The sequence below is a fragment of the Dendrobates tinctorius genome, unplaced genomic scaffold (assembly GCF_039654945.1).
Source record: "Dendrobates tinctorius isolate UK_male_01 unplaced genomic scaffold, ASM3965494v1 ptg000056l, whole genome shotgun sequence".
In the NCBI taxonomy this organism is placed as follows: Eukaryota; Metazoa; Chordata; class Amphibia; order Anura; family Dendrobatidae; genus Dendrobates; species Dendrobates tinctorius.
In genome coordinates, this window is record NW_027361724.1 from 18028709 (window position 1) to 18051364 (window position 22656).

General features: G+C 48.0%; 1 long non-coding RNA gene across 1 annotated transcript; it reads right to left on the bottom strand.

Annotated features, from left to right (window-relative positions):
• Positions 1 to 5678: 5678 nt before the first annotated feature.
• On the bottom strand, positions 5679 to 22656 carry LOC141091827 (uncharacterized). The gene is made up of 4 exons (XR_012232589.1): positions 22085 to 22656; positions 16133 to 16263; positions 13641 to 13767; positions 5679 to 6771 (listed from the first exon to the last, which is right to left on the bottom strand). It is a non-coding gene; the product is annotated as an uncharacterized lncRNA (long non-coding RNA).

Genomic DNA, 22656 nt, shown 5'->3' on the forward strand with positions numbered 1-22656 from the left:
CTGCTGAAATTACCGAGTGGTTCCTCTCGGCCCAGCGAAGTACGTGTTCTACCTCGCGCATGGTTGCCTTGCTGCGCGTACCCCCTTGATGATTTACGTAAGCCACCGCCGTGGTATTGTCCGATTGAATCCGGACAGGCCGTCCCGCTAGAAGGTGCTGGAAATGTTGCAGCGCCAAACGCACTGCTCGTATCTCCAACAAGTTGATCTGGAGACACGCCTCCTGTTTCGACCATTGCCCCTGGGTCGTGTGGTGACAAAAAACTGCTCCCCAGCCGAGAAAGCTCGCATCGGTTGTGACCACCAGCCATTGATCCAGGAGAAAAGGTTTCCCCTGAAGCAGGGAGGAACTGTTCGTCCACCACTTTAGTGACTGTTTGACCTGAGGGGACAACCGGCACCGGTGATCGAGCGTGAATGGGTTCTTGTTCCAGGATGACAAGAGGGCGTGCTGTAGGGGACGAAGATGAAATTGGGCAAACGGAATCGCTTCCATTGCTGCCACCATCTTCCCTAGCACCCTCATCCCAAACCGGATGGTGTGAGGGACTGGTTGCAGCAGCTTCCGGACTCCTTGCCGAAGCGCTAGAGCCTTGTCTTGAGGGAGAATTACCAACCCTCGGGAGGTGTCGAAAAACATCCCTAAAAAAAGAAATCCTTTGGGCTGGGACAAGGGATGATTTCTTTCTGTTGACCAACCATCCTAGACGGGATAGGGTATCCAGCGTGATGCTGACGTTTTCCTTGCATGCCCGAAATGAGGGGCCTTTCACCAAAAGGTCGTCTAAGTATGGCAAGACCCCGAGAGTGCAAAATGGCCATGACAACTGCCATTACCTTTGTGAACACTCTGGGGGAGGTGGCTAGCCCGAACGGAAGTGCTACAAACTGGAAATTGCGACCGTTGATGGCAATACGTAGGAACCTCTGATGCGGAGGAAAAATAGGGATGTGCAGATAAGCATCCTGGACGTCGATCGAGGCCAAGTATTCTCCCTGCTCCATGGCCGATATAACCGAACAGAGACATTCCATTCGAAAATGTCTGATCCTGATGAACTTGTTCAGGAGCTTTAGGTCCAGCACTGGCCTGACTGTCCCGTCCTTTTTGGGGACCGCGAACAGATTGGAGTAAAAACCCTGAGTCCTCTTGTACTCTGGTACGGGAATAATGTCTCCGTTGCGCTGGAGTGACTCGATGGCCCCTATCAGCGCCTTTGCCCTGGCCTCCCCTTTGGGAAGCTGGGACAGAAAGAAACACTTTGGAGGATACCTGAGAAACTATCTTGTACCCTGAGGACACCAATTCTGCCACCCATGAGTCGCGTGCTACCGTGACCCAGATGTGGCGAAACCGGAGCAGGCGGCCGCCTACCCTGCCACTTTTGGGTAGAGGGCGCCCCGAGTCATTTGGCTGAGGATCTTTGGGATCTTATTCCCCTTGACCTGGGCTGGCGAGCCCACATCCTGCCCAGCGGGTTGGCTCTATATGTGACCTGTCGATCCTTATCTTGGTTGTAGCGGGCTGGCGCGGCGAAACTGGCCGGTGCCATCCACCCGGGGTTGCGAAATGCACGAAACCGTGCCTGAGGCTGGCGAAAAGGCGGTTTAATTTTCTGTTGTGGGAGAAAACTCCTTTTTCCCCCTGTAGCATCAGAGATGAGTTGGTCTAATTTTTCCCCAAATAGGCGGCCACTTTGATAAGGTAGGGAAGTCAAGGATTTTTTGGAAATCCAATCGGCTTGCCACATCCTTAACCATAGGGCCCTCCTAATGGCGATTGCATTTGTAGCCACAAGTGCCGCTCAAATAGCCACATCTAAGGAAGCATTGATTAAGTAATCACCAGCCATCGCGATCTGACTCGCTACTCTGATATTTCCGTCGGCAGGTCCCTATCCTGCAGGACCTTATTTAATGAATCTGACCATGACATCATGGCCTTGGCTACCCATGTTGCTGCGAATGAGGGAGAGTGCTGCTTCTGATGCCTCATACACCAAGCGGGCCAAGCTTTCTATGAGCCGATCCGTGGGGTCTTTAATGGCAGAAACACTAGGTACTGATAACAAAGTTTTTGAGGCCAAGCGCGATACTGGCGGATCCACCACTGGGGATTCCGCCCACTTCTTACAGAGCTCCGGTGCAAACGGATACCTTGCTTCCAGTGTTTTCTAGCCCGAGAAATGCCTGTCCGGTCGTTCCCTATGACGCTGCACTATATCCTCGAACTCCGGTTGAGTGCAAAACACTCTATGCGGTCGTTTGGCCCTCTTACAGGCCTCCTTATGACCTGAGGCCAGGGAGATGTCTTCCTCGATTCCCAGACTCTGATTGACTGCTTCAATGGCCACCCTGGAGTATCTAGGTCCAGGGGCTTGTCTGCGTCATAACCTGAACTCTGCTCGCTCCCGGATAATAGTGACGGTGAACGAGACGCCGCGCTCACAGATGCCGGGGCACCGGACGGGCCCGGAGACGAAGTGTGGGTTCTTTTCCTTTGTACCTGCCTAGAGTGAGAGCGGCCCCTGCAGACCGGAGGCTCTTGTGAGGTGGATGATCCCTCCCAGACCGGCGAGCCGCCATCTCTGCCCCTACCTGGGGCTTGAAGGGTCTCAATTGCCTTTGTCAGCGATGCCATAGACCGCGAGAGCGATAAGGCCCATTCCGGGGGGATCCGGACTACTGGGCTCTGTCGCAGGGGAGCACGCTGGAACATAGCCCCACAGGAAATGCATGCGGCATAAAGGAACGTGTGTGACTTTACTTTTCCGGCCATAATGCCTGCCAGACTCAATCTATACTATGAGGGTTGAGAGGAAGGAGGAGGAAAGCCCCCTTTTATTGCACGTAGCGCGGCCTCTAGGGTCGGGGTCACACTTACCCCTATCCTGTGTCCCCCCGCCTGCTGCTGAGCTCCCTTGCGTCCTTTCTCCTCTGGGTAGGCCGAGATGTCCTCCTCCAGTCGCGGCCCACCCTGCACTGAAGCCGGGAGTTCAATTTGTTTGGCGTCCGCCCTAGTCGCGGGGGGCGGGCGCCGGAAATGACGTCACACCGGGGGCGGGACTTCCACCCGCGGCCTAGTCTCGGCCGAAGCCGCGGACTAAATTTTTTATCTGCCTGCCGGCCGTGTGGTGGATGTGTGCAGGAAACCCCGCACTCTATGGGCGCTGGAATCGGCACCAGAACTCGGCGACTACGCCGGGGTAGGGAAGGGGGCCGGGGCTGACATCCTCTTTTTCACCTGCATTCCTCTGATGCCTGACGCCCTCCGAACGCTGCCGCAGGACCCTCCCCAGCCCTCCATACCTGACGAAGGAGATCCTCATGACAATTCCAGGTAGAGGGAAGGGGGTAATCTTCTGGACGGTGCAGGCACCCTAGCTCCGTCCAACTTCCAGGGTGAGGAGAGGGACCGTCCGCCGCCCTGCAGCACCGCCATCTAGCGTTGGTGGAGCAGTAGGGGCCGCGCAGACCAGTCTTGTGCCTCTGTACAAGCCGACGGTTTCTATACCTAGGGGTGGACAGGGCTAAGTCTGGCATAATCTCCCACGTCGCGGGAGAGGATACGTGGAGGGACACTCGCACGTGCTCGCCCGTTGATAGTTTGGGGAAATCGGACCCTTTCAATAGGATCTGTTGCCCCGGTATTTTCTTCACAAAATAAAAAATAAAAAAAAAAATAGAAGTCTGGGGAAAAACGGCTCAGATATGTCCCACGGTGCGGGAAAGGATACGCGGAGACGATACTCAACGTGTGCTCGCCCGTTGATGGTTTGGGGAGATCGGCCCCTTTCAATAGGGTCCGTCGCCCCTGTCTTATCTTCATAGTAAAAAGAAAAAGGAAAAAATAAATAAATAAAAGTCTGGAGACATGCAGACGTGTGTGCCTCCACAGGACACTAAGCAAAAAACTGGTTTCCGCCCGCGATTGGGGCAAGGGTGTATGTGGCGGAGGAGGAGCTAACCTTTTTTTGTTCACTTAGTGTCAGCCTCCAGGTGGCAGTAGCATACACCCACAGTACCTGTGTCCCCCAATGAGACGAAGGAGAAAATATTCAGCCTACCATACATCAGTGTCCATATAGTCCATAAGCGGTCTGATGCCAGGAGATGTCCAGTGCGGTTCAACTGGTGCTGTAAATCCAAATCCAAAGGAAAAAAGAGGGGGTCTCCAGCACCAAAATTAGTGACAAAAGATAAAACTCACATTTATTAGGAAGGTTTTAAAATCATATTCTTCTTAGGCCGGAGTCACACACAACGTGTAAAAAAATCAGTCCGATTTTGTAATGCAATAATTGCACAACTGTTTTCCGTATGTAGATCCGTATATAATTCATTTTAAATGCGATGATGCGATTTCCTTGCATCTAAGGATCCGTGTGACATCCGTATGGCATCCGTATGACGAGATCTTCTCGCCGGCTTGAAAAACGAGCAAATGATTGATTTCTGAGCTGAAAATAATTTTAAATTAATGTTTTAGGCTATTTATTGGTTGACCACCAAGTCAGCTTCTCCTCCTAGTTTGCTGTTGTGTTTCTCGAGCTGACTTGTGTGCAACATGTCATACAGGCTAACCTTTAACACCACTGAGCAGGTTCTTTTATACTGGGTTTTGCACCAACGTTTCGGGGAGCCTTACCCAGTGATTGTTGATCTGAGGAGGCGGACAAGAAGAATGTGGGTCCATCCACTTTTGAGACAACGGGTGACAAAAGGCCATTTTCACCGTCTGTATGCTTCACTACGCAGCCATCCAGACATGTTCTATCAATATTGCAGGATGAGCTTGCCCACATTTGATCTTCTCGAAACTGTGCGCTCTGGGATCACGTACAAGAACACTGTGATGTGCAAGCTATTTCGGCAGAGGAGCGTCTTCTACTGACTTTACGGTATGCTACCAACCTTAAAATGTTGTGGGGCTTTTTAAGATTTTTTTTAGATCCTAATTTTTTTTTATTTGTGCCTCTAGCTTTCTGTCCACTGGGCTATCCTATGCGGGCCTACACCTTGAGTTCTTACTCGGTAAATCCACCATTTCAGGCATTGTCAGTTGGATCTTCCACCCCCACGTCAGCTACCAGGGTCTAATCTAGAACCAGTGCCTTATGTGATGTTTGGTGATCAGGCTTTTCAGTTAACCAGGATCCTCATTAGGCCCTATCCAAGGTGAACGCTGGACCACCAGCGCAGAATTTTTAATTTCCGCCTATCCCATGCACGCCGCCTGGTGGAGTGTGCCTTTGACATTCTCACTGCCAAATGGTGGGTTCTGCAGTCTGCAATCCAACTAAGCGAACAAAATGTAAATCAAGTTATAAAAGCATGTGTGGTACTACACAACTTTACCCGAAAACATGACTGTCTTGCCAACAAAGCTTATGATGTTGCTGGTGTAAATACTGTCGGGCCTACTCAACATGGACATCAAACACGTCGGCCACCATCTGGACTTAAAGTGCGTGATGTCTTCGCTACTTATTTTGCTTTGCCGGAGGGATATACTCCTTAGCAAGACAATGCATTGTCTATGTTATGATTTGTTTGGGTGTGTGTGTGCTAAACACAAAATTTTGGTAAATTTCCCTTTTTTTTACCCAAAAATATAATATGTCTCAAATAAGACATTCCAAGCATCATCTAAACATTAAAAAAACTAGAAAACCATATTGACTTTACGCTTTTTACTTGCATAAATTGTAGTAGTTAACATACCATATTAATGTCATATGGCAAATATGGCCTGTATTTGAGGCCAGAAAGAAAGTTTGACAAAAGCAAACAATACTAAGAAAATTTTTAACACAAAATTATAAAACCAAGGCAAAAAAACACTCACAAATTTATATATGTAGGTGGTGGAGATGGTGGAGCAGCAGCCTGAGTGTTTTCGGTACTTTGTTGGCCTAATTGGCCATGATGCTGATTGGTGGCTGAGGCGGCATGATGGAGCATGGAAGGTACTTGGGGTGGAACATGCTGGTACTGTCCACTTTGGTAATGCGGAACATGCTCAAGGGCATTGACAGGGCCCATGTGCGGATACACCCCAGAATGTCCATGTTGACCATACCAATGTAGTGGTCACTCTCCTCCACTGGGTATGGTCAAGTGGCCATACTGGTGATGTACTGCAGGAGGATATACATGCCCATGTTGTGGGCGGTGTTGGCTAACACCTTGAGGTAGTTGTGGGGATGGACTACGCGTGGAAGGGGATCACTTTCAGGTCTAGTGTTATCCTCTGGTGGCACAGGCATTTGGAGACGGTTTGCCGGTGAAAGTTGGCATCTGTCTAGATAAGCCAAGATCTGAGTTGGGTTATTGGGTGGGGTGCAGGCATCTATTACAATTTGTAGAGCACCTCTGGCCCACAGCCTGACTTCTCGGGGTATTGTGCGTAGATAGCGAGCCAGACTCCGGGCATATGCCTCTTCCCCATCATCATTTGAAGTGCCGGACAGGTAGTTCAATACCCCAGTATCCACTTGGCGTTTGGTATCCAGTTTGCATCGCTCAGGCAGTGACACTACTGCAGCCTGTGGTGAGGTATCAAGTGGGAGGGTTGGGCTGCTACTCTGCCCACGGTCCTCCTCTTCTTGATTTGCCTCCTGTCCTGCAGATGGCCATGCTGGTGGTGGTGGATGGTGATTGCTAACTTGATGGGATGATGGTCCAGCCTGTTCTTCCCCTTCACCAACTGGGTCCACTTGGACCTCAGAGTCAGAGCCTGTCTCCCACTCTGTTATATTAGATTCAGTTCTATTTTTTAAGAAAAAGCCAATAATTAGTATCATACCTTAAGGAGTGGGGCAAACGTGCGGGAAAACCGGCTCTTTGGGACTGGAAGCCGGAGTGAAGAGAGTGCTACACTGACAGTGAGTGACACATTAGCCAATGATGGAACAGTAGTAGTCCCATCATCAATTAATGTGTTGAATATAAAAAAACAAACAAAAAACATACAGAACATACAACATATAACATACAACATAACATAGAGTACATACTTACCAATCAACTAATTCCCCGAAGCCCTCGTCTCCTTTAATAAAAATAAAATAAACAAACCTATACTTACCTTTCCAGTCCAGTTAATAACGAGGGTCCCACGACGATCTCCGGTGTAGAACACTGACATCGGGTAAGTCAGTGCTATACAGGGGCTTTTACGATGAACTGACAGCGGATCTAATCCTCTGCAGAGTATATCCCTCTGCCGCTGGGAAAGAGGTCCCGTAATCCTAACACTAATTCTCATGCAGCATTGCTGTAAAGTGAGAGCCTGAACTCAGGTACCTCAGTGATGCACTGCAGGAGGCATTGTCTCCTGTGTTATGAATGGGTCACCGCTGAGGATAGCAGGCCCAGGCTAAGCCACAGAAAACCAGAGAGGTTGGTAACTAAGCGGATGCAGACCCCTGATCCTGTCCACACAACTAGCAGTAGCCGTGGAGCGTACCTACGATGATCCTAGACGCCTCGGCACAGCCGGAGAGCTAACTAAGCCTAAAGCAAGAAAGGGGAAATCTAAACTGCCCCGGAGCAGACCCCAAAGGAATAGATAGCCCCCAAACATATATTGTCGGTGAGACAAGATGAAAACACAAACGCAGGCAGAAAAATTGACTGTGCAAACTATGGGGCCCACACTGACTAGACAGGACAGGAAAGGAAAGACACTGTCTGCAATCACGCAAAAAACCCTGCAAAAAAGTCCAACACATCTGCTGCACAAAAACACTGAAGTTGCACGACTTCGCCCCCACTAATCAGCACTCTGGTATATTCTGAAAGCAAAGTAAAAAGGGACCAATAAAAAAGGGGACAAAACAAACTGGTACATGCAGTAACATATGGGCGGTGATTCAGCACAGCCACAGCTGGAGCTAGCTGACCCGCACAAAGCAGAGATAAACAAAACCAGATCAAATGCAAACAGAATAGCAAATGAACCACTTAGCTGAACATGCATGGAAAGAGCAGGAGACATCAGACCTCAGGAGGCACAAGAACAAAATCACCAGCATTGATAGAGGGAGTCAACTGTCTTAAATCCCAATCAGAAACCCCAGATCTCCAATCGTCTTCCTCATTATCAGGTGGCAGGCCTCTGTCAATCAGACCAGCTTCACTACCTCCAGTAACCACCAGAGGGAGCACAGAAAGAGGACTCTCAATCTGACCAGCTCCACTATCTTCAGTAATCACCAGAGGGAAGCCAGAGAGAGAATTCACAACACTCCTGTCAGTTCATCACTGGGAGGCCCTATAGAGCAGTGACATCACCTGATGTCACTGTTCTGTAGGGGAGATCGTCGTGGGACACTTGTTATTAATTGGACTGCGTCGGACAGGGAGTATACAGTTGCTTTATTTTTTTACTTTTCATTATAGGAGACCGAAGGTGTCGTTTGGATGTGGGCGTGCAATAAAAATATGAAAACGGTGTTGTGTTTTATTTAATTAAAATACTTAATTCTTATGTGTGTGGTTTTTTAACTCTTTATTTATATAAGATTAATAATGGATAGGTGTCTTATTGACGCCTCTCCATTATTAACCGGGCTTAATGTCACCTTACAATAGCAAGGTGACATTAACCCCTTATTACCCCATATCCCACCACTACACGGGAGTGGGAAGAGAGGGGCTAAGTTCCAGAATTGACGCACCTTATAGATGCGCCATTTCTGGGGCGGCTGCGGGCTGGTATTTGTAGCCAGGGGGGGTCCAATATCATTGGCCCCTTCCTAGGCTATGAATATTAGCCCGCAGCTGTCTGCGTAGGCTTTTCTGGCTATAAAATATAGGGGGACCCCACTTCATTTTTTGGGGGGTCCCCCTATTTTAATAGCCAGTAAAGGATATGCAAACAGCTGCGGGCTGATATTCAAAGCCTGGGAAGGGGCCATGGGTATTACCCCCTTCCCAGGCTACAAATATTGGCCCCCAGCCATCGGCTTTCCCCCTCTGGCACAGAAAATTGCGCGGGAGCCCACACCATTTTTTTTTTTTTTAAATGAAGCATATTGTTCATTAATAAACATGGATATGGATAGATCTATGGATATATCTGTGGAAATATCTATTGATATATCTATGGATATATTTATGGATATATGTATAGATATATCTATGGATATATCTATACATATATGGATAGATATATCTATGCATCTATCTATCCCATATCTATCTATCTATCAATCTATCTATCCCATCAGGGGAGGACACTGACAGCTTGGGGCCCCAGTGCAAGAAATGTGCCTGGGCCCCCTTCCTTTTATGGCGACAAAGCTAAATATATACATAAATATTATATATATATATATATATATATATACACACACACACATTATATATACTAGCTGAAGAGCCCGGCGTTGCCTGGGTATAGTAACCAACTGAGGTTAGCTATAACAAATTATAATGAATATATTGCACATAAAAACATTTCACATCATATATTCAACACTACAGATTTGCAACACAAATTAATTAAATGATTACACAAGTATTGATAGTATTTTATTTTCAGCCTTTTGAAAAACAACATGTGTATCTGTGTATCTAATCCTATCCTGTGTGATAATGTCTGCTGAGCTGTGTACCTAATCCTCTCCTGTGTGGTACTTTCTGCTGAACTGTGTATCTAATCCTATTGTGTGTTACTGACTGCTCAGCCGTATATCTAATCCTATCCTGTGTGATACTGACTGCTGAGCCGTGTACCTAATCCTATCATGTGTGTTACTGACTGCTCAGCCGTGTATCTAATCCTATCCTGTGTGATACTGACTGCTGAGCCGTGTATCTCATCCTATCCTGTGTGATACTGACTGCAGAGCCGTGTATCTAATCCTATTCTGTGTGATACTGTCTGCTGAGCTGTGTATCTAATCCAATTCTGTGTGATACTGTCTGCTGAGCTGTGTATCTAATCCGATCCTGTGTGATACCGTCTGCTGAGCCGTGTATCTATTCCTGTCCTGTGTGATACTGACTGCTGAGCTGTGTATTTAATCCTATCCTGTGTGATACTGACTGCAGAGCCGTGTATCTAATCCTATCCTGTGTGATACTGACTGCTGAGCCATGTGTCTCATCCTCTCCTGTGTGATACTGACTGCTGAGCCGTGTATCTAATCCTATCCTGTGTGATACTGACTGCTGAGCTGTGTATCTAATCATATCCTGCGTGATACTGACTGCTGAGCAGTGTATCTAATCCTATCCTGTGTGAAACCATCTGCTGAGCTGTGTATCTAATCATATCCTGTGTGATACTGACTGCTGAGCCGTGTACCTAATCCTATCATGTGTGTTACTGACTGCTCAGCCGTGTATCTAATCCTATCCTGTGTGATACTGACTGCTGAGCCGTGTATCTAATCCTATTCTGTGTGATACTGCCTGCTGAGCTGTGTATCTAATACTATTTTGTGTGATACTGTGTGCTGAGCTGTGTATCTAATCCTATCCTGTGTGATACTGTCTGCTGAGCCGTGTATCTATTACTATCCTGTGTGATACTGACTGCTGAACTGTGAATCTAATCCTATCCTGTGTGATACTGACTGCTGAGCTGTGTATCTAATCCTATCCTGTGTGATACTGACTGCTGAGCCATGTGTCTAATCCTCTCCTGTGTGATACTGACTGCTGAGCTGTGTATCTAATCCTATCCTGTGTGATACTGACTGCTGAGCTGTGTACCTAATCCTATCCTGTGTGATACTGACTGCTGAGCTATGTATCTAATCATATCCTGTGTGATACTGACTGCTGAGCAGTGTATCTAATCCTATACTGTGTGAAACCATCTGCTGAGCTGTATATCTAACCTTATCCTGTGTGATACTGACTGCTGAGCCGTGTACCTAATCCTATCATGTGTGTTACTGACTGCTCAGCCGTGTATCTAATCCTATCCTGTGTGATACTGACTGCTGAGCCGTGTATCTAATCCTATTCTGTGTGATACTGCCTGCTGAGCCGTGTATCTAATACTATTCTGTGTGATACTGTGTGCTGAGCTGTATATCTAATCCTATCCTGTGTGATACTGTCTGCTGAGCCGTGTATCTATTACTATCCTGTGTGATATTGACTGCTGAACTGTGTATCTAATCCTATCCGGTGTGATACTGACTGCTGAGCTGTGTATCTAATCCTATCCTGTGTGATACTGACTGCTGAGCAGTGTGTCTAATCCTCTCCTGTGTGATACTGACTGCTGAGCCATGTGTCTAATCCTCTCCTGTGTGATACTGACTGCTGAGCTGTGTATCTAATCCTATCCTGTGTGATACTGACTGCTGAGCCGTGTATCTACTCCTATCCTGTGTGATACTGGGCTCCCCCTGCAGTCTGTGTCAGAGGGTGGTCTGTGTTGGCACGGTAATAAATTGTGTTATTTGCAGCTTTACAGGACGATAACACCATAAAAATTATAAACATAATAGGCAAAATTGTTTGGTGAATTGGAACGCACGGGGTTAAAATTTCGCCTCACAACATAGCCTATGACGCTCTCGGGGACCAGACGTGTGACTGTGCAAAATTTTGTGGCTGTAGCTGTCACGGTGCAGATGCCAATCCCGGACATACACACAAACATACATACATGCATACACTTTTTCTCCATTATGTACATAGGGGCAAAATTGTTTGGTGAATTTGAACGCGTGGGGTTAAAATTTCGCCTCACAACATAGCCTATGACGCTCTCGGGGTCCAGACATGTGACTGTGCAAAATTTTGTGGCTGTAGCTGCGACAGTGCAGATGCCAATCCCGGACATACACACACACATTGAGCTTTATATATTATATATACATACACACATATATATATATATATATATATATATATATATACAGTGGGGCAAAAAAGTATTTAGTCAGTCAGCAATAGTGCAAGTTCCACCACTTAAAAAGATGAGAGGCGTCTGTAATTTACATCATAGGTAGACCTCAACTATGGGAGACAAACTGAGAAAAAAAAATCCAGAAAATCACATTGCCTGTTTTTTTTTCATTTTATTTGCATATTATGGTGGAAAATAAGTATTTGGTCAGAAACAAAATTTCATCTCAATACTTTGTGATATATCCTTTGTTGGCAATGACAGAGGTCAAACGTTTTCTGTAAGTCTTCACAAGGTTGCCACACACTGTTGTTGGTATGTTGGCCCATTCCTCCATGCAGATCTCCTCTAGAGCAGTGATGTTTTTGGCTTTTCGCTTGGCAACACGGACTTTCAACTCCCTCCAAAGGTTTTCTATAGGGTTGAGATCTGGAGACTGGCTAGGCCACTCCAGGACCTTGAAATGCTTCTTACGAAGCCACTCCTTCGGTGCCCTGGCGGTGTGCTTTGGATCATTGTCATGTTGAAAGACCCAGCCACGTTTCATCTTCAATGCCCTTGCTGATGGAAGGAGGTTTGCACTCAAAATCTCACGATACATGGCCCCATTCATTCTTTCATGTACCCGGATCAGTCGTCCTGGCCCCTTTGCAGAGAAACAGCCCCAAAGCATGATGTTTCCACCACCATGCTTTACAGTAGGTATGGTGTTTGATGGATGCAACTCAGTATTCTTTTTCCTCCAAACACGACAAGTTGTGTTTCGACCAAACAGTTCCAGTTTGGTTTCATCAGACCATAGGAAATTCTCCCAAAACTCCGCTGGATCATCCAAATGCTCTCTAGCAAACTTCAGACGGGCCCGGACATGTACAGGCTTAAGCAGTGGGACACGTCTGGCACTGCAGGATCTGAGTCCATGGTGGCGTAGTGTGTTACTTATGGTAGGCCTTGTTACATTGGTCCCAGCTCTCTGCAGTTCATTCACTAGGTCCCCCCGCGTGGTTCTGGGATTTTTGCTCACCGTTCTTGTGATCATTCTGACCCCACGGGGTGGGATTTTGCGTGGAGCACCAGATCGAGGGAGATTATAAGTGGTCTTGTATGTCTTCCATTTTCTAATTATTGCTCCCACAGTTGATTTCTTCACTTCAAGCTGGTTGGCTATTGCAGATTCAGTCTTCCCAGCCTGGTGCAGGGCTACAATTTTGTTTCTGGTGTCCTTTGACAGCTCTTTGGTCTTCACCATAGTGGAGTTTGGAGTCAGACTGTTTGAGGGTGTGCACAGGTGTCTTTTTATACTGATAACAAGTTTAAACAGGTGCCATTACTACAGGTAATGAGTGGAGGAAAGAGGAGACTCTTAAAAAAGAAGTTACAGGTCTGAGAGCCAGAAATCTTGATTGCTTGTTTCTGACCAAATACTTATTTTCCACCATAATATGCAAATAAAATGAAAAAAAAACAGGCAATGTGATTTTCTGGATTTTTTTTTCTCAGTTTGTCTCCCATAGTTGAGGTCTACCTATGATGTAAATTACAGACGCCTCTCATCTTTTTAAGTGGTGGAACTTGCACTATTGCTGACTGACTAAATACTTTTTTTCCCCACTGTATATATATAGCCACACACGCATACATATTACATAGTCTCCTTTATTATGTATATTGCTGTCCCTTTTACAGTGCCCTCTCTTTTTATGTACAGCACCATCCCTTACATATTGGATTATATAGAGCCCTGTTTTTTATTACATACCGTCCTGTCTTGTTAGCTGTATAATGCAATGATGGCTGATGGAGCATGGGAAAGCTTCCTTTCTAATGGAGGAGCTGATGGACTTGTAGTCTGGTCACCGGCTCCTCGATCAGCAGTCATTTTATATCTAAAAAGAGAGGGGACCATGTTATAAAAGAGGGCACTGTGAATAGCAAAATTAACAAGAATACACTATGCAAGAGACAGCACTATACATAACAGCAGAGGAAGCTGTATAATAAGGGACGGCACCATATATACTGTAACTAGAGAGGATGGTACGTAATAAGGGATGGTGTTATACACAATAAAAGAGGAAAATATGTAACTAAGGATGGTGTTATACAGAATTATTGAGTACAACATATGCTAAGGGACTGTGATATACATAATAAGCACGTACACTATATGCTAAGGGACTGTGTTATACATAATAAGTACGTACACTATATACTAAGGGACTGTGTTAGACATAGTAAGTGAGTACATTATATACTAAGGGACTGTGTTAGACATAATAAGTGATAATGTCTTCCTCCACCTCCCCTTGTTCCTAAGGCCATTATAAGTCCCCCTTCCTCCCATCCCAATCACCCCTCATTGTCCTCCTCCCCCCTGCATCCCATTATTTTCCCCTCTCCCACCCTATCATTGACATCTTCACCACCTCCATCATTGCCTTCTCCACCACCACTATCTTTGCCTTCTCCCCCACCACTCCCATTCTCATCATTGCCCATTCCACCACCTCCATCATTGCATTCTCCCCCACCACCCACATTATCATTTATTTTTCACCCCACCACCCCATCATTGCCCTTTCCACCACCTCCATCATTGCCCTCCCCATCAGCCCCATCATTACCTTCTCCAGCACCCCCATCATGGCCTTCTCCTTCACCCCATCATTTCCTTCTCCCCATCACTCCCATCATTGCCTTCTCCAGCACCCCCATCATGGCCTTCTCCTTCACCCCATCATTTCCTTCTCCCCATCACTCACATCATTGCTTTCTCTCCATCACTCCCATCATTGCTTTCTCCCCGTCACTCCCATCACTGCCTTCTCCATCACCCCATCATGGCCTTCTCCCATCACCACATCATGGCCTTCGCCATCACCCCATCACTGCCTTCTCCCCATCACTCCCATCATTGCCTTCTCCATCACCCCCATCATTGCCTTCCCCCATCACTCCCATCATTGCCTTCTCCCCATAACTCCCATCATGGCTTTCTCCATCACCCCCATCATGGCCTTCTCCATCACCCCATCACTTCCATCATTGCCTTCTCCATCATCCCATCATGGCTTTCTCCCATCACCACATCATGGCATTCGCCGTCAACCCATCACGGCCTTCTTTCCATCACTCCCATCATTGCCTTCTCCATCACCCCCATCATTGCCTTCCCCCATCATTGCCTTCTCCATCACCCCATCACTGCCTTCTCTCCATCACTCCCATGATCCCATTAATGCATTCTCTCCATCACCCCCATCATGCCCTTCTCTCCCCATCACGGCCTTCTCCTCATGCCCCCATCATATCATTGCCTTCTCTCCTCCAGGGCCAGGCTCCACCTACACACACACACACACAATCACACACACAGACAGACACCACCTCTCTCCTCTCACCTGTCCGCAGCATCGCCCGCGCTTCCTCACTCTGGCACAGCAGCGGCCGCTGAATGATGACGTCATTCAGCGGCGCGCTCCTCTCTGTGTCAGAGACAGGAAGCGCGGCCTCCGGGCAGGAAGCAGGATGGATCCTTGTAGCTCCGTTCCTGCTATTTTCTCTTGCAGGCAGTGGAGCTGCTTGGATCGCTCCCTGCCTGCCGCTGCACATGAGGGCAATCTGGCCAGGGGCCTCCAGAGTCTCGGGCCAGATTGTCCTCATCATTAGCCGCCTTGCAGGGCCCCCTGGAGGCTCTGGGCCCCGATGCAGTCGCACGGGTTGAACCGGCAGGATGTCCGCCCATGTATCCCATATCTATCTATCCCATAAATCTATCAAAATGCAACACGGTGCGTTTTTGTGCGCTCGGCGCAACGCCAAAAGGGCGCAAGCGCCGGCAAAATCATACCAGCGAACGGCCATGTATTGCCAAGTTTTTAACACTAAGGTTTGGATACGGCTTTAAAGAAGGCTACTACTTGCGATATACAGCAATTTTATTACAAAGCACAAAATTAAAGGAATTATATTAAATAGTATGATTGCATATACTTTTGTATATTTTAAGAGACAAAGGTTAAGTACATATAAAGATTTAATACATATAAAAAGGTTAACTATATACAGTACCCCAGCAAAGAGCAAACAGATGAACAGCAAACTAGGGCACACAAATCACCACATTACCAGACGGAGCTATTTATCTGAAGTATTGCGGTATATATTTCTGTCAAAAACAGAAGGTGCTTGCATGAAAAAACATGAATATTTCAATATGAAATGAAAAAAGAAAGAATATGCAGCATTCACCAATGAAGCTGAAAAACTGTGCGTCTTTATTTCACATGAATTCCATCAACAGATATGTGGACATGCAGGACGTTAGAGGAATGCTAGGGGAGGGAGGTACCGGACAACGGCTGTTACGCGATTGCTCGCTTCTACGGGTCCAGGTTAAGTACATATAAAGATTGAATACATATAAAGGTTAACTATATACAATATACTCACATCATCAATCACCAAGAGGCTTTTAAACATCATCCGTTTGGAATATCAGAGAAGCAATGCCAAGAAAGAGAACCCCTGGGAGATTCAATACTCTGCATGGGCGTCCCCAATTATGCAGGTATCAACACTGTACATGTGTGTATAGGTATCCAAGTTGTGCTTCTGTCTTAGTCATGTTTCTCTGGCCTTATATACTAAATTACACTTATGTGTAACTTTAGCTTCATCCCATCTCTTCAAGTGGCTGGCTTTCAAGATTGGATGAAACTGATAACATGGCATCATCAGACAATGGGTCATAAACCCTTACAATAGAAAAGCCACATGGTTTTAGATAAAACCACCACAGACAGAGGTTAAATAAACCTTAATGTTTTACATTGACAAACAACAAATATAGATAAACATAGAACTGTTTGTGAAGTGAAATGGTTTCAGGTAATAAACAATAGTTCTCAAGATGAGCATTGTCTTGGTCTGTAACTGTTTGACCAGAAATGCAGCTCTGTCATGGTCTGAATGCATTCTGTATATTTCAATATGGACTCAAAAATAGCCATTTTTATATTCGCACTACAGGCCAGGGTACCCAATGCTAAATATAGGGTACGCTGATCGCATGCAGTGTCATGCGATCATAGGAGCTGACCAGAGGAGGCGCGGATGGGGTGGAGCTTAGCGGCGGCCCTGTGCTGCGCCTCAGAACGCTAGTCTGAAAGTAGCCTTAGTTGTGTGCCAGGAGCTGCCCCCTCTCACTACTGCGTGCACACTGCTGATGACGGCCATGGCTGCAGCCACGTGTGCACGCTGCTAATCCCACTCCCCCATGATGCTGCACAATATGGAGATGCGCCCCTGCCCCCTCCTGACAATGACCCTCCCCCCACTCCGAAAAGACAACAGATTTCATGGATTGCCTAATGGAGGGGGGGAGGTTAAAAAAACAAAACAAAAACATTCTCTTCCATGTCTTGGTGCCGCCCCCTGCAGCCCAGCACCCTAGGCACCTGCCCTCCAGTGCCTAGTGTTCAATACAGCCTGACCTTCCCATATGGGGTCAGGGAATTCATCGTCCACCACCTCATGTTCCACTTCCATACTCTGGACCTCCTGACTTGTTGACTTAAAGGGAATCCGTCACCCCATTTTTCCCTATCAGCTGCTGTCACCACCATCAGGGGCTTATCTACAGCATTCTGTAATGCTGTAGATAAGCCCCCGATGTAACCTGAAAGATAAGAAAAACACGTTAGATTATACTTACCGGGGGGGCGGGGGCGGTGGGTGTCGCGGTCCGGCACCTCCCATTTTCATACAATGATGTTCTCCTCCTTGCTTCTCCCTCGGCTCCTCTGCTGTTGAGGGCAGAGTAAAGAACTGCAGTTCGCAGGCGCCGGGAAAGGTCACGTAAACTTCCCTGTCCCTTACTCCACGCCTTGTGCTTTTTTAAATTAGGTATATAATATATGTTTGCGAATTTTCCGTTATTAATGGTGAAAAGACAATATGTAGCCTTGAAAAGGACTTTTGATTTTAGGATACAGCAGCAGTATACCTATGGTAGGAGGGTAAGGGAATAAACCCTGCCTTATGCTTCTAATCCAAAACTATCCCTCCTCCACCAGCTCTCCCTACACTTAATGCAGATAACAGCAGTTTTACTAGAGAAATCACAGTATGGAGCCCTGAAAACGACTTTTGTTTTCAGGGTGTAGCAGCGGTATACAAGTGCAGCAATAGTAATTAAACACTGCCTATATGCTTGCTCTAATCTAAGCTCTCCCTCCTAGATCAACTCTCCCTTAAATTCTTCCAGAGGAGATTATGCCGAGCATCACATCATCGTGTCTTATATTAAGCCCCCATCACATATAGAGATCTCGCTAGCGAGATCGCTGCCGAGTCACAAGTTTTGTTACGCAACAGCAATCTCACCAGCGAGATCGCTGTGTGTGACACTAACCAGCGACCGGCCCCCCTGCCGGTTATCGCTGATCGTCCTGAAATAGCCAGGACATTTTTTTGATCGATGGTCTCCTGCTGGCCAGCACGCATCGCTGCGTCTGACAAGCGGGAGACCAGCGATCAGCGAACAGCGCGCTGGTAACTAAGGTAAACAGTGGGTAACTAAGCGGCGCGCGCTGGTAACTAAGGTAAACAGTGGGTAACTAAGCGATGTGCGTCGCTTGTTACTCTGTGTCGCTGGTGCTGATCGCTGGTGAAGCTGCCTGTTTGACAGCTCACCAGCGATCGTGTAGCGATGCACCAGCGATCCTAACAAGGTAATATCGTTGTCGGGATCGCTGGTGCGTCACTATGTGTGATGGGGCCCTAAGACCCAGTGGCGCAATGTGGCCGTCCAATCACAGTAATGCCAGTAGCCAACTGTAATATTAATATTGAGCAGAATGAATTTAAGCCTATTGGTTCTGCCCTCCACAACAGTCACAGTCTCTCATGTAGCCCCTTGGGAAAATTAATAGCCCAGCACTGGAATATATAGTAACATTGTCTATAGTGTCCTCTCCTATATACTGGCCATTTATCCTACAGTAGTGTATCTACCTCCCCATCCAACCATCCATATAATCTATTCTTCTGTAATACTGGGATAAATGGGTTATTGTTATCGATTTATCCCTGTTCAAATCAGTAGAAACTACTCCGCAATCACACTGTATGGCAATAATGACATTGTGGCATTTTATAAAAGTTTTAAGAGGTCAAGGTGGATAATTAGAGTTCATTTAATGTATATGGTAATGACTTGGTTGTATGGTCTGGTCACTTTAACCCCTTAGTGACAGAGCCAATTTGCAACTTAATGATCAGGCCAATTTTTACCATTCTGACCACTGTCACTTCATGAGGTAATAACTCTGGAACGCTTTAACGCAGGGGTCTCAAACTCGGCAGAGTAAATGGGCCGCACATAAAAAAAAATAAAGCTGGCGGGCCGCATTCCTTTCAAACTTAATACAGTCACAATTGATAGCGGTATCTAAGGGGTTAAATGGCCGCGATCGGCGCTAATACCGATCGTGGCCGTTCAAATAGGATGTCAGCTGCGATGTACAGCTTACCTCAGCAGATGATCGTGTCGGCTCTGCATGTCAGCCGGTGCTATCATCTCGCTGTACACGCACAGCCACTGTCACCTGCACAATGCAGCAATGGGGGGAAAGTCATGCCTCCACTCTCTGCGCGCTGGCATGATGTCATTACACAGCGCCAGAGGGATGTCGTCACGCAGGACCACAGCCACTACGGAGCGGCGCACTCCTCTCTTCTAATGTGAGCAGTGGCGTAACTACAAAGTTATGGGGCCCCCCATGCCAAAATACACGCACATCTCCTCTAAGCACATCTCATACACACGCGGCTCTGCTCCACACACCTCGTACATGCGCGGCTCAGCTCCGTACACACGCGGCTCCGCTACCTACACCTCGGTCCTCGTACACACGCGGCTCCGCTCCGTACACCTCGTAAACACGCGGCTCCGCTCCGTACACCTCGTACACACGCGGCTCCGCTCCGTACTCCTCGTACACACGCGGCTCCGCTCCGTACTCCTCGTACACACGCGGCTCCGCTCCGTACTCCTCGTACACACGCGGCTCCGCTCCGTACTCCTCGTACACACGCGGCTCCGCTCCGTACACCTCGTACACACGCGGCTCCGCTCCGTACACCTCGCACACACGCGGCTCCGCTCCGTACTCCTCGCTCACACGCGGCTCCGCTCCGTACTCCTCGTACACACGCGGCTCCGCTCCGTACACCTCGCACACGCGGCTCCGCTCCGTACAGCTCGCACACACGCGGCTCCGCTCCGTACACCTCGCACACACGCGGCTCCGCTCCGTACACCTCGTACACACGCGGCTCCGCTCCGTACACCTCGCTCACACGCGACTCCGCTCCGTACACCTCGTACACACGCGGCTCCGCTCCGTACTCCTCGTACACACGAGGCTCCGCTCCGTACTCCTCGTACACACGAGGCTCCGCTCCGTACTACTCGTACACACGCGGCTCCGCTCCGTACACCTCGTACACACGCGGCTCCCCTCCGTACACCTCGTACACACGCGGCTCCGCTCCGTACACCTCGTACACACGCGGCTCCGCTCCGTACACCTCGTACACACGCGGTTCCGCTCCGTACACCTCGCACACACGCGGCTCCGCTCCGTACACCTCGTACACACGCGGCTCCGCTCCGTACACCTCGTACACACACGGCTCCGCTCCGTACACCTCGTACACACGCGGCTCCGCTCCGTACACCTCGTACACACGCGGCTCCGCTCCGTACACCTCGTACACACGCGGCTCCGCACACCTCGTACACACACGGCTCCGCTCCGTACACCTCGTACACACGCGGCTCCGCTCCGTACACCTCGTACACACGCGGCTCCACTCCGTACACCTCGCACACACGCGGCTCCACTCCGTACACCTCGTACACACACAGCTCTGCTACATCCACCTTGTAAACCCCTCCTGATCCACACAGAAACTTACCCAGCACCATGACAATCAGCACAAAGACAGCAGAGGTCTGCATACACTGAGGCCCCTGATCATGTGACCCCCTGACTCCTCCTTCTCCTCTGACCTCACCCCCGCTTCCTGTGCACACAGAACACACAGCCATCGCGCACTCCTGGATGGCTGCGTGCCTTCCCCCTTCTACCTGCCTCAGGGGGTGAGACATGTGGTGCACCGCGGGCCGCAGATGACTGCCTCAGGGGCCGCATGAGACCTCTGCTTTAACGGATTCCGCTGATTCTGAGAATGTTTTTCGTGACATATTGTACCTCATGGTAGTGGTGAAATTTCTTGGACATGACTTGCGTTTATTTATGCAACAAATGGAAATATGGCAAAAAAAATTTAAAATTTTGCAATTTTCAAAATTTAATTTTTATGCCCTGTAAGATAGGGCTGACTGTGTGTGTTGGGGGCAGGGCCAGACTGGGACTAAAATTCAGCCCTGGCATGTGAAGGCGTTACAGGCCCACTTGTCACATGGTGACTCTATAACATATAGTCACAGCTGTGTCCAGTATTACAGCTCAGTCCTATTTATTGCTCTTGATTTGAACCCAGGACCCAAGAGCTGCATCCTGCTGATACCCCAACACTGGGCCGCTGCCCTGTCTCTATTACTGCACCTGCTGTGTGGTACAATAACCCTCTTACTGCCCCACATAATAATGCCTCTTTTGTGCCCTATAGATGGTAAAATTGCCCCCAAAAAATATTAATGCACTGTGCAAATGCACTAGAAAACAGTATCTGCATTTTCCCCCCTAGAAAGTAATAATGCCCTATGTACACATATGATGGCCATTGTATTCTGAGTGCCCCTACAACAAATATGCTTCTTAAAGGGAAGGTCCCGCAATTTTATATAATTTGCAAAAAAGAGTAAGTAACAAAACACGTTTTTTCAGCAAATGTACTAACTAGGATTTATGGTTTGTTTGTAGTAATGTTTTAATGTAGCCACTGGGCGCTGCCATCTTGATTTGCAGATCTGTGGAGGATTCATACAGTCTGCAAATACGGCCATCCCTGGACATAGGAGACTGCGGCGTGCGGCGGTTCCCGACCCCACCATGCAGCCTCATTAGCAATGAACTGGGCACCCCCCTGTGGGCTGCACCATTCACTGCTGTAGGTGTGGCTGGGCGCCATTTTACTGTAGCCCAGTGCTACCGGCTGAGCTCCACTTACCCTCTATCACAGGACCACTTGTGGCATAACGGGTCCTGTGTTGTGAGGAGAGGCTGTAGATATGGAGAAGGTGGTCAGCAGAGGAGAGAAGCGCTCACTGGAGCCGGAGGATGGAGAGTGGTGAGTGCGGGTGACTTTCCTCTATGCTCCTCTGTCCTGCTTACTCCAGGCTCGGCCCTGTGCTTCCTGCTCTACTGTGTTCTTCTGCTCTGTCTCTGCCTCCTCACTCACAGCCCCAGTGATCTCCGGTAATCTGACACCTTCCCTTTTATGACAGCTTTTATGGCTGTCTGAGGAGGACAGTGACTTATACAGCCCATAGTCTAGTGTATAATTGGGGGGGCTGGAAGTTTCACCAGTGTGGGCATATCTGTAATACTGTCTGCTGAGCCGTGTATCTAATCCTCTCCTGTGTGATACTGACTGCTGAGCCGTGTATCTAATCCTCTCCTGTGTGATACTGACTGCTGAGCCGTGTATCTAATCCTATCCTGTGTGATACTGACTGCAGAGCCGTGTATCTAATCCTATCCTGTGTGATACTGACTGCAGAGCCGTGTATCTAATCCTAT